The following is a 12,435-nucleotide window of genomic DNA, read 5'->3' as shown; positions in this document are numbered from 1 at the left end:
ATGAATCTGGCTATGGCTCTGCTGAGTGAAATCACCAGCACTATTGGGTGAGATATCATTCTGCTCAGCAGTTCCTTAATGGGGCAAGTGGCCAGGTGCTGAGGTATATCAATGCTAATAATGCCAACTGAAAGAAAGGAAAGCCTTTCCCATCCATACCTTTAAGTCACTCCCCCCCCCCCCCCCCCCTTATATCTCTTAATATTCATGTTGCTTATCCAGACCAGGCCAATGTAAGATAGTAGGAATAAACGAGGTTCTTTAGACCATAAAGTACTTCATAAATCAAGATTTTTTTTTTTTACCTTAATGCATTTCCTGCATTTGGTAAAATATACAGTATGATGTATCCCACTATTTGCTTGCCATTGGCTCTTGCTGCTGTCAGTCAGATCCTCAGAGAAGGGAGCGGAACAGCTTTAAAGCTTGAAAGTATTTATTTTCTAATTTTGTAAATGTTCCTAAAGCATGCTTATTATTTTATCATTTTCCAAATACTAATGAGCATGTAAGCTTCTATCCATGTACATATTTAAAGGTTATAGAGGTACCATCTTCCTAAATGTAGTATTTAGAAGAAATAACCAGGGGTGACCCCTACAAAACCCCTCAGTAAGAAGAATAATGGACTTTCAGGACCCAATTATTGACCAACATTTTTAAAAATATGTAAATTTTATTTATACAGAAATATTAAAAAGACAAAAATGTGCAATTGTGATAAAACAACAATTCGTGATAACATCAGCAGACAGTACGTTATATAAACATGTCTAAATGGTTACATAGTGACCTCGGGCAGATGCTGAGGGCATATAATTCATGATGTGCTGTATAGACTCTACATGTGTCAGGAGGTGGTTTATATATATATATATATATATATATATATATATATATATACAGTGGTGTGAAAAAGTGTTTGCCCCCTTCCTCATTTCCTGTTCCTTTGCATGTTTGTCACACTTAAGTGTTTCGGAACATCAAACCAATTTAAACAATAGTCAAGGACAACACAAGTAAACACAAAATGCAATTTGTAAATGAAGGTGTTTATTATTAAAGGTGAAAAAAAATCCAAACCATCATGGCCCTGTGTGAAAAAGTGATTGCCCCCCTTGTTAAAACATACTATAACTGTGGTTGTCCACACCTGAGTTCAATTTCTCTAGCCACACCCAGGCCTGATTATTGCTACACCTGTTCACAATCAAGGCATCACTTAAATAGGAGCTGCTTGACACAGTAAGGTCCACCAGAAGATCCTTAAAAGCTACACATCATGCCGAGACCCAAAGAAATTCAGGAACAATTGAGAAAGAAAGTAATTGAGATCTATCAGTCTGGAAAGGGTTATAAAGCCATTTCCAAAGCTTTGGGAATCCAGCAAACCACAGTGAGAGCCATTATCCACAAATGGCGAAGACATAGAACAGTAGTGAACCTTCCCAGGAGTGGCCGGCCGCCCAAAATTACCCCAAGAGCGCAGCGACGACTCATCCAAGAGGTTACAAAAGACCCCACAACAACGTCCAAGGAACTGCAGGCCTCACTTGCCTCAGTTAAGGTCAGCGTTCATGCCTCCACCATCAGGAAAAGACTGGGCAAAAATGGCCTGCATGGCAGAGTTCCAAGGAGAAAACCACTGCTGAGCAAAAAGAACATCAAAGCTCGTCTCAATTTCTCCACAACACATCTTGATGATCCCCAAGACTTTTGGGACAACATTCTGTGGACCGATGAGACAAAAGTGGAACTCTTTGGAAGGTGTGTGTCCAAGTATATCTGGCGTAGAAGGAACACTGCATTTCATAAAAAGAACATTATACCAACAGTAAAATATGGTGGTGGTAGTGTGATGGTCTGGGGCTGTTTTGCTGCTTCAGGACCTGGAAGACTTGCCGTGATAAAAGGAACTATGAATTCTGCTGTCTACCAAGAGATCCTGAAGGAGAATGTCCGACCATCTGTTCGTGTACTCAAGCTGAAACGAACTTGGGTTCTGCAGCAGGACAATGATCCTAAACACACCAGCAAGTCCACCACCGAATGGCTGAAGAAAAACAAAATGAAGACTTTGGAGTGACCTAGCCAAAGTCCTGACCTGAATCCTATTGAGATGTTGTGGTATGACCTTAAAAAGGCCGTTCATGCTCGAAAACCCTCTAATGTAACTGAATTAGGACAATTTTGCAAAGATGAGTGGGCCAAAATTCCTCCAGGACGCTGTAAAAGCCTCATTGCACGTTATCGCAAACGCTTGGTTGCAGTTGTTGCTGCTAAGGGTGGCCCAACCAGTTATTAGGTTTAGGGGGCAATCACTTTTTCACACAGGGCCATGATGGTTTGGATTTTTTTTCACCTTTAATAATAAACACCTTCATTTACAAATTGCATTTTGTGTTTACTTGTGTTGTCCTTGACTATTGTTTAAATTGGTTTGATGTTCCGAAACACTTAAGTGTGACAAACATGCAAAGGAACAGGAAATGAGGAAGGGGGCAAACACTTTTTCCCACCACTGTATATATATATATATATATATATATATATATATATATATATATATATATATATATATATATATATATATATATATAGTATCATCTACAACAAAACAAAAATTCACTTATACCCATATATCAATGAATTGTAATGAGGGCAAACGAGTCGTTGATTGCTTACCCAAGAGAGACCAGAACCCAGATGGCAATCAAGGGTAGGGAAGCCACAAGAGCTCCCTCAGGGCAGAAATGGGAAGGGAGATGGGAGAGGTGGTAATTGAGGGAAGAAAGGTGGGAGGAACAAAGGCAAAGGGGGTGAAAAAGGGGGAGGGTGGGGTTGTACAGGGGGAAAGGGAGTGAGGGAAGGTAAATACAGTAGGAAAGAGAAAGGAGGAGGGAATGAGGGGGGGGGGCAGGAAAGAAGAAGAGAAAAGGGAGGGGGAAGAAAGGAAATAGAAAAAGAGAGAAGAAAAGAGGGAAGGAAAAAGAAAGGGGGAAGGAAAAAGGAAGGGGGAAGGGATGGGAAATGGGGGGGGGGGTGAAAGACGGGCGGGCAAGAGGCGGGGGAAGAAAGGACAAAGGAAAGGTTGGTGTCCCTACCTTGATTGCCATCTGGGCTCTGATCTCTTGGGTAAGCAATCAGCGACTCTTTTCCCCTCATTACAATTTATTGATATATCGGTATAATGGAGTTTTTGTTTTATTGTAGATGATACTATATATAACACCTTCTGCCACAAAACATGTAGAGGATATTCCATTACTCTTCTAACCCCTGGTTATTTCTTCAAAATTTCAAAATATTGTAAATAAGACGTTTACGAACAGCATCTAAGCAGCATGACATTTTTGGTATTCATGCTTTTACTAAGGCCAAAGAAGTTAATATACAATAAATATAACATTTAGGTTTCACATTTTTTTTCTTTTTCATGGGTTCCACACCTTCCCGATGACCTGGCTCAGATCAGAGCTGTGTACATTCAGTACAAGCTTCAACATTTACTTGAAGGCTTCCTACATGAACTATTTTTTTCAGCATAACTGTCCTTTAATCTTCCACACTTTTTCAAACGTTCTTCGTGACATTTATCAGTGTTCTGCTGTTTGTATCTGTAGATGCCATGAGGAATGTCACACAATTCAGCCAGGAATTAAAGCCCAGCTTACATTACCTGTATATCTCATGCTGGATCAAAGGAGGTTTGCTCTGTTTTCTATAATTCAAAGAATTTCACACTGGTCTCGCTTAGATATTATATTGTGTTATATATTTCTCGAATTGTATAAACCAAGCTTATGTTCAGATATACGAGACATGGGATGAAAGGAGGAGAATGCATAGAAATTAGATACATTTTACCTACAAATAAATCATAATTACAATTTGTTTCACCGAGACTTAGGAGTGAACCAGGCCCAGGGAAAACCAATTCTAACCAGTCTAAGCCTTGATATCTGAAAATAATCTTAGGATTTGTTTGATTTACTTTAGATTTTCCTAAGCTTGTTTAACCAGTTCCCTACCGCCGTATTGTAAAATGACGGCAGCAGGAACTGTTCCATCCTCTGGGTGGGCGTCATATGACGTCCTCTGCTTCCCGGCATTGTGGAGAGCGCGGGCGCAACGCCGGGGGGCTAGCACGCACACTCGCGGCATCGCTGGGGACCCGATGTGCTTGTCTGGCGTCCAGATCCACGTCCTGTCAGGGGAGAGGAGAACTGATCGGATGTTCCTTGTACAGAGGAACACCGATCGGTCTCCTCCCTCATCAGTCCCCTCCCCCCACAGTTAGAATCACTCCCTAGGACACACATTTAACCCCTGCAGTGCCCCGTAGTGTTAACCCCTTCCCCGCCAGTCACATTTATACAGTAATCAGTGCATTTTTATAGCACCGGTCGCTTTATAAATGTGAATGGTCCCAAAATAGTCCCAAACGTGTCCGATCTGTCCGCCGCAATGTCACAGTCACGATAAATATCACAGATCGCTGCCATTAGTAGTAAAAAAATAGAAAAAAGAAAAATGAAAAATCTATCCCCTATTTTGTAGACGCTATAACTTTTGCTATAACTTTTACGCAAGCCAATCAATATACGCTTATTGGGATTTTTTTACTAAAAATATGTAGAAGAATATATATCGGCCTAAACTGAGGAAAAAATCTTTTTTTTTTTTAAATGGGATATTTATTATAGCAAAAAGTAATAAATATTGTGTTTTTTTTTTTCAAAATTGACGCACTTTTTTTGTTCATAGCGCAAAAAATAAGAACCGCAGATGTGATCAAATACCACCAAAAGAAAGCTATATTTGTGGGGAAAACTTTGGGTACAATGTTGCATTACCATACAATTGTCATTCAAAGTGTGACAGCGCTGAAAGCTGAAAGATGGCCTGGGCAGGAAGGGGGTGAAAATGCCCTATATTGAAGTGGTTAAAATACAAAAGTATAACATTCCTTGCAAAATCAATTCTATAATAAAGAGGGTGGAAGGTGTGAATGGCAGCAGCTTGAATGTCAGCTCAGCTTCAGACAAAAATCTTGTGTTGATGAAAAGGTAGGCTTCCCCTACTATTTTTCTGTGAACAGTACAAGAAACAATCTTCTGTGGTCTGATGAAACAAAGATTGAACTCTGAATGGCAAGTGTCATATCTGGAGGAAACCAGGAACCGCTCATCACCTAGCCAATACCATCCCTACAGTGAAGCATGGTGGTGGCAGCATCATGCTGTGGGGATGTTTTTAAGCGGCAGGAACTGGGAGACTAGTCAGGATCGAGGGAAAGATGAATGCAGCAATGTACAGGGACATCCTTGATGAAAACCTGCTCCAAAGTGCTCTGGACCTCAGACTGGGGCAAAGGTCCATCTTCCAACAGGACAACGACCCTAAGCACACAGCCAAGATAACAAAGGAGTGGCTACGGGACAACTCTGTGAACGTTCTTGAGTGGCCCAGCCAGAGCCCAGACTTGAACCCGATTGAACATCTCTGGAGAGATCTGAAAATGGCTGTGCTCCGACGCTCCCCATCCAACCTGATGGAGCTTGAGAGGTCCTCCAAAGAAGAATGGGAGAAACTGCCCAAAAATATGTGTGCCAAGTTTGTAGCATCATACTCAAAATGACTTGAGTCTGTAATTGGTGCCAAAGGTGCTTCAACAAAGTATTGAGCAAAGAATGTGAATACTTATGTACATGTGATTTGTTTCTGTTTTTTTTTTTTTTTTTTTTTTTAGATACATTTGCAAAGATTTCATACAAACTTCTTTCATGTTGTTCTTTCACTGGCTTCCCCTACCCCATCATGTAAAATTCAAAATGCTAACCATAACATACAGGGCCATCCACAACATCGCCCCCATCTACATCACCAACCTCATCTGCAGATATCACCCAAATCATCCCCTCCACTCCTCCCAGGACCTCCTCCTTTCTCGCTCCCTTGTTACCTCCTCCCGTGCTTGCCTTCAGAGCTTCTCCAGAGCCTCTCCCTTCCTCTGGAACTCTCTGCCCCAGTATGTCCGATCAACTCCTACCCTGTCCACCTTTAGGCAATCCCTGGAAACTAATTTATTCAGGGAAGCCTATCCCACACCCACCTAGCAACTGTCCCCGAGCCACCCCCATCAAATCATTCTCTGCAGCTATTACCTTTTGTACCGCCACCCCCTCCCTTTAGAATATAAGCTCTACGAGTGGGGCCCTCCTGTACCTTCTGTATTGAACTGTACTGTAATTGTGTTGTCCCCCCATACATTGTAAAGCGCTGTGTAAACTGTTGGCGCTATACAAATAGTTAATAATAATAATAATAATGTTGTCATTATGGGGTATTGTTTGTAGAATTTTGAGGAAAATAATGAATTTAAATAATTTTGGAATAAGGCTGTAACATAACAAAATGTGGAAAAAGTGAAGCGCTGTGTATACTTTCTGGATGCATTGTGTGTGTTCCCAGACCACCAGGATGTCCATTTTACAGGTTTGGATGGCTATGTGCACTCAAACTAGCAAACTCAAATGACTTTTGTCCACTGGGTGTATTTCCAAGATAAATGTACTGTACAATGTTGACCAAATTGTACTTCTAAAAGGTTGTTACTTGTTTTCCTTGTCAAAATATTTTATTATGTATTCGAAGGTAAATTATACAAGTGTACAATATAATATGTTATCAATCAATTAATGAAGCTCAGATATATAAATGCAAAGAATAGAATAGATTGCTATTATATATTATTAAATAAAAGTAATACAGTTATAAGTAACTGTTGATCTGTTTTTGAATGAAATATCTTAATTTATACAGTTACAATTATAACTGTAAAAATTCTATATGATCATAGGTAGCATATGTGGGAGCTTCCAAATTCAAGAAGTAAACATGGATATAAATAAAGATAATAAGGGAAGAAGGGTAGACGGAAAGAGAGGGATGTATAGAGAAAGGGTAATGAGTTCCGCAGGGTTCGGTCGGGATGCCACCACAACGTCCTTGAACAATGAAACCTATCAAATTTACTACCATGGTAATAGTGCTCTGTTATCAAATGTTGATGGCAAAAAAAATTCTATAAAAGGTTGCCATATTTTTTCGTATTTAGGGATTTGGTCCATTTCAAGAGCTAACATTTTCGCTTGTATCATAGTATTATACATTCTATTCACAGTCTCATTGAATTCCAAAGTCGAGGATCTCCACGCTTTCGCCAGCGTTTGTTTGGCCGCCATGAAGAGCTGTATAAACAATTTAAAGTGGGTATGGGATAAGAATTCTGGTTTTAAATTAGGTAGGGCCATTGTAGGGTCCAGATGCAATTTCATTTTGAGTAATTTAGATGCAATGTTAAAAATTTCCTTCCGGTTGTTACTTCTTTTCAAGGTGAAAGACTGATGTGGGTCCAGGGCAGTGTGGCTTTAGATGCCTTTTCTTTTTACAAGATTTTTTTCTTTGGTGTTGTAGCAAACGTGATCTTTAGTCTTTTTTTTTGTCCATGCTCTTTTATTATGACTATTTTTTTCTGTGAGAGTGTCCGTTTCACTTTACCCTATTCCGTTTTACATAAAAGTCTATGAAGCGCACATTCGTGGGAAAATCTTTTCTTTATTAACCTCTTCTGAAAGAATAAGATCATTTCATTGGGGCAGATCAATAAAATGTCTGACTATGTTTGACATTTCACAGGAAATATCCCTTTATGACAAGTTACAGAGGTATATATTTCCAGGCTATCATATTGACTGCATATTATGATAAAAAATTACCTAGAGCTCTGTCTGCTTTCTTCCCGATTCTTCTGCTGGTCTTTTAAGAACTTACATGTTCAAGTGATTCCCTTGGTGACAATGACATAGTAAGGAAGAATGAAACAATGTGATTCAAGGTGAATTCGTTGATATATTTATGTTATTATAGCTGAACTCCTGGCAAGCAGCTAAATACACAGATGCAATCAATAAATGGAAACTGGATTACCTGCCAAGGGATTTGTGTGTGTCTGTCCATCCAGTTCTAAGATTTATACAGCTCTGCTACAAATAATGGCACTGGCTGTGGCTGACAGGGCAGGAGGACTACTTTTTCTCTCTTGTATGCAGCCCATACATGCAGGGATGAGCCAAACTGCCCTGGGTTTGGCTCACGCATTCTTATGCGGATGCCAAACTCAAACCCCAATAAAATCAATAGAACGTTTAACTATGAAATGAAGAATTACAATTTACTGGGCCAATAGGAAAGGGGGTGTAAAAATAGCATGGTAGGTGGATCACATGTATCAAAGTAAAAAAATAAAAGTTTCATTTAATTTGGCCAAGATCAGTGATTTTTCAAAGTGGAACATTAAAAATGCCCAATTCCTTAAACCAGTAATGGCGAATCTTTGCACCCCAGATGTTTTGGAACTACATTTCCCATGATGCTCAACTACACTGCAGAATGCATGAGCATCATGGGAAATGTAGTTCCAAAAGATCTAGGGTGCCAAGGTTCACCATCACTGACTTAACCATTTCCCCTCTTGCACCTATTAACCCCTTATGGACCACTAATTTTTACCACTGTGCTATTGACCTGTTTAATCTGCAATAACGTTGTCATTACTTAAGATAACAATGTAATACATGCATTGTTTTTTTCATTTCAAAATTTTTTATTGTTTACAGTCAGTGAAAAATACATGCATTGTTTTTTTAAGAACAGACAAGGCATCTTTTCATGATATTGTCTTGCAAAAAAGTATTTTTTTTTTTTTTTACAATCCTTTGACAATATATAACAAAACTAAACAAAACCAGTGTATAAAAATTGTGTTACTGCAGATAAAAAGTGTACATTTAAAGAGGAAGTAAACCCTGATGGGTTTACTTTCTCTTTTTTTCCCTGCAAAGGTAAAGCATAATGGACTACTATGCATCGCATAGTAGCTCATTATGTGTCACTTACCTGACACAGGAGCCAGCGAAGTCGCCGCTGATCCCTGTAGTCCGCCGCATCCATGTTGCTGGTGGCGTCTCGCAGCTCCGACGAATCACAGCGGCGAAGCCGCGATGACGTCACTCCCGCGCATGCGCATGGGAGTCGCGTCTCGCAGCTCCGCCGCTGCCACTCGGCGAAGCCGCGATGACGTCACTCCCGCGCATGCGCACGGGAGTCGACAAATTTGGCAAATCCATTCATGGATTTGCCGCATTTAGTGCGCCTGCGCGCCGCTGTCTACGGCGCATGCGCCGTAGACAGCGGTGCCCATTTTCGGGCAAATATCTCCTAAACCATATAGGTTTAGGAGATATTGCTTGGACCTACAGGTAAGCCTTAATCTAGGCTTACCTATAGGTCCAAGTTGTTTGGAAGGGTTTACTTCCTCTTTAATTCTGTAATTTTTCCTGTTTAAAATGACTCTAAAATTATGATTCTGGTACAAAGCATTGCAAAGTTGTTTTACAAATGAAATAAAGTTTGTCTGGTTTTTTTTTTTTTTTTTTCATTTTCGTTTTTGCTTTTTCTAAATGTAAAATGTGTTAATATACTGTTTGTTAAATGTGTAAAAATATTAACAAAAAAACAAAAAACAAAGTTTAACTATTAATGGTTAAGGCTTCATGCACACTGGATGTTAAAATAATGTTATAAAAACACCAGTAGCTTTGCATTGAGTCCTTCAATGCTTAACGCTTTTGCAATAGCGTTTATTTTTTGAAAAAAAAAATTTTTTTAATGGATCAAAAACATTAAAAAATGTTGGTGAGCTAGGTTTTTGAGCGTTTATTGACATTTAACAGCATTTATGAGAGTTTGCCAGTTTTTGTGGTCAGAAAACAGCCCATAAGCTCCACTGCTGATAAACATCCAAAAACTTCCACGTGTGCATGGACACATAGGATAACATAGAGTGGAGTTTATGGGCTGTTAAAAAAAACGCCAAACTCAAAAAAACGTCCGTTTATGAGCTCCAGTGTGCATGGAGCCTAATAAAATAGAAACAAACAAACAAGAAAAATCAGCAAGAAAATAATAGTTGAATAGAGGAGACTAGGGAGGTAATGAGGGCTATACAATATTACTTTGTATTTTTATATTTCCATTGTTGTTTATAAACACAACAGACAACTTATTTTTGACAGCAGCGGCTGCCAGAGCCATTCTGTGAACACAGCAATTCCGGCTTTGATTAATCTGGGCCAGGAATTGTTACACATGTCCTGTATACTATGATGAAGTTTTTTGGAGCATATGTAGCACATCCAATGTCTTAAACTAGTTAAATAACAGGCCTGGGGGGGTTACCTAATCCTGTCCGTGAAAGCACACACCTCTGCGATGTACAGAAAGTGCTGCAGCACTGGTATTTACAAAGGAAAAACATATTTAAAATTGCTGGCAAATTACAAAATTATATTCTTTGAGAAAAAAAAACAGCACACAGACCCCTCCAAGGGTATGCTATGCACAGTATTTTGGGGGGCCTTTGGAGGGATGACATCACAAGGGGCAGGCTAACATCATCGGATGGCCGCGCCCCATAAGAGATGCCAGACAGCAGACGACAACACAACGGAAGAAGAGCGGGCAACTAGTGGCGAGGAAGAAGACAGCACCGGGAGAAGATGGCAGTGGGAGAAGACAGCAGTGAGAGAAAACGGCACCGGGAGAAGATGGCAGCGGGGGAAGGCAGCTCAGAGCTATTTTTTTAATAAAGGATTCTTGTTTTTGTTTTTTACAGTTTTTTTTACTGCTTTTTGGGGTGATGGGGGCTTCCATATTCCAATAAGAGGGCATGCGGCCTGATATGGTTCAGGGGGGGGGGGGGACGCTCGCTCCTCCCCTCCTTTTCCTGACCTGTTGAGCTGCATGCTTGGGTTAGGGTCTGGTATGGATTATTGGGGGGTGGGGCCATGACAATTTTTTTTTACATTTTGGCATGGGGGGGGGTGGGGGGCTGAAAGGCCTAGGATAAACCTGGGGAGGGGACCTCACACTGTTTTTTTTTGCGATTTTGTTTGCCGTCAATTTTTATTTTACATTCAGCTGTCAGTGGGAAACCCTGCTGACAGCTGATGATTTATCGGCTGTTAAGGACATGGCAGCCAGCTTCCCGGCCCCCTCCTTAGCCATCAGCTATATAAAAACACAACACTTGCGTTTCTAGTGCGATTCCATTGAAGTCTATTACACGCAAAATGCTGAAAAAAGTCACCGACCCTTTTCAAAAATGCGTCGGCTGCAAAATGCATAGATGTGAATGTGTAGTATTGGAAACCATGTTAAATGGACTGTGAGTTTCTGCAAACTGCAAAACACACCAAAAAATGCATAGGTGTGAACCTAGGGTCATTGTCAAAGATTAATTGAACAAGTTGACATTAGAAGCTGGTGGGTTACTATGCACAGTTGCACCAGATTCTGTGTGCATTGGTTTTAGTAAATCTCAAAATCTCGGTATTGCCAAATAAGTATGTGGAATTCAAAATATTAAAGAGGACTTTCCAGTACAGTATATAATAATTAAAACCCCCATTTATAAATGTCACCTCACTCTCTCCTCCATCAATATTCACCTCCTGGATATAATTCCCCATGGAGGAAACCTTATGAATCTTTCATTATTGAACCAAGACTGTAGCATCTTGTTCAAAGCAACATCAAACAGCAGATGAGCTTGTCATTCCTGATATTCTTGTGTATTCCAGGATCAGATGAAGGAGCACCATGTTTCATAAATGTTTAGTTCTGAACAGTTCAAATATGGCGTACATGTGTCAAAGCTAAAGGGAAGCGTGATTCAGCACACATACCCCCCCCCCCCCCCCCCCCAATCCTAAAAGAATAAACTCCAAGATGTAACAGTAACAAGTAACACTTAAAATGAAAGAAAATTGTGAGATACTCTGTTCATTGTTCTTGTAATGCTTTATTACATGATTTACTATAGCATCTAATGTTAAGATATATAGAGCCAACAATGTGTGCAGCGCTTTGCAAAAATTTAGACAATACAGTTACAATACAATTCAAGACAAGAAGGCTAGGAGGGTGAGAACTTACAATCAAAAAGAGAAGGGTAAGTAATATAAAAGGTAATAATTGTGAGGGATGAGGAGATGAAGAAAGGAAAATTCCATTTTTTTAAGGAGAGGTGGAATAGGCTTGGACAGAATGAGATAGAAAAAGAGATGGGTTTTAAGGGATCTCCTAAAGATGGACAGAGTAGGAGGTAGCTGGACAGATTGGGACAGGGAGTTCTAAAGGATGGGAGAGGCTCTAGAGAAGTCCTGGATTGAGCATGGGAAGAGATGAGGGTGCTAGAGAGCAGGATGTCTTGGGAGGAAAGAAGAGGACTGTTTGGGTGATATTTTGAGATATAGCTGGGGGACTTGTGGGGGGCTTTGTATGTTGTTGTTAATGTTTTGAATTTTCTTT

The sequence above is a fragment of the Lithobates pipiens genome, unplaced genomic scaffold, assembly GCF_037356315.1.
Source record: "Lithobates pipiens isolate NorthernLeopardFrog02 unplaced genomic scaffold, aLitPip1_a1.2 Scaffold_13, whole genome shotgun sequence".
In the NCBI taxonomy this organism is placed as follows: Eukaryota; Metazoa; Chordata; class Amphibia; order Anura; family Ranidae; genus Lithobates; species Lithobates pipiens.
The sequence above is the reverse complement of the archived record's forward strand: the minus strand, read 5'-3'. Positions refer to the sequence as shown.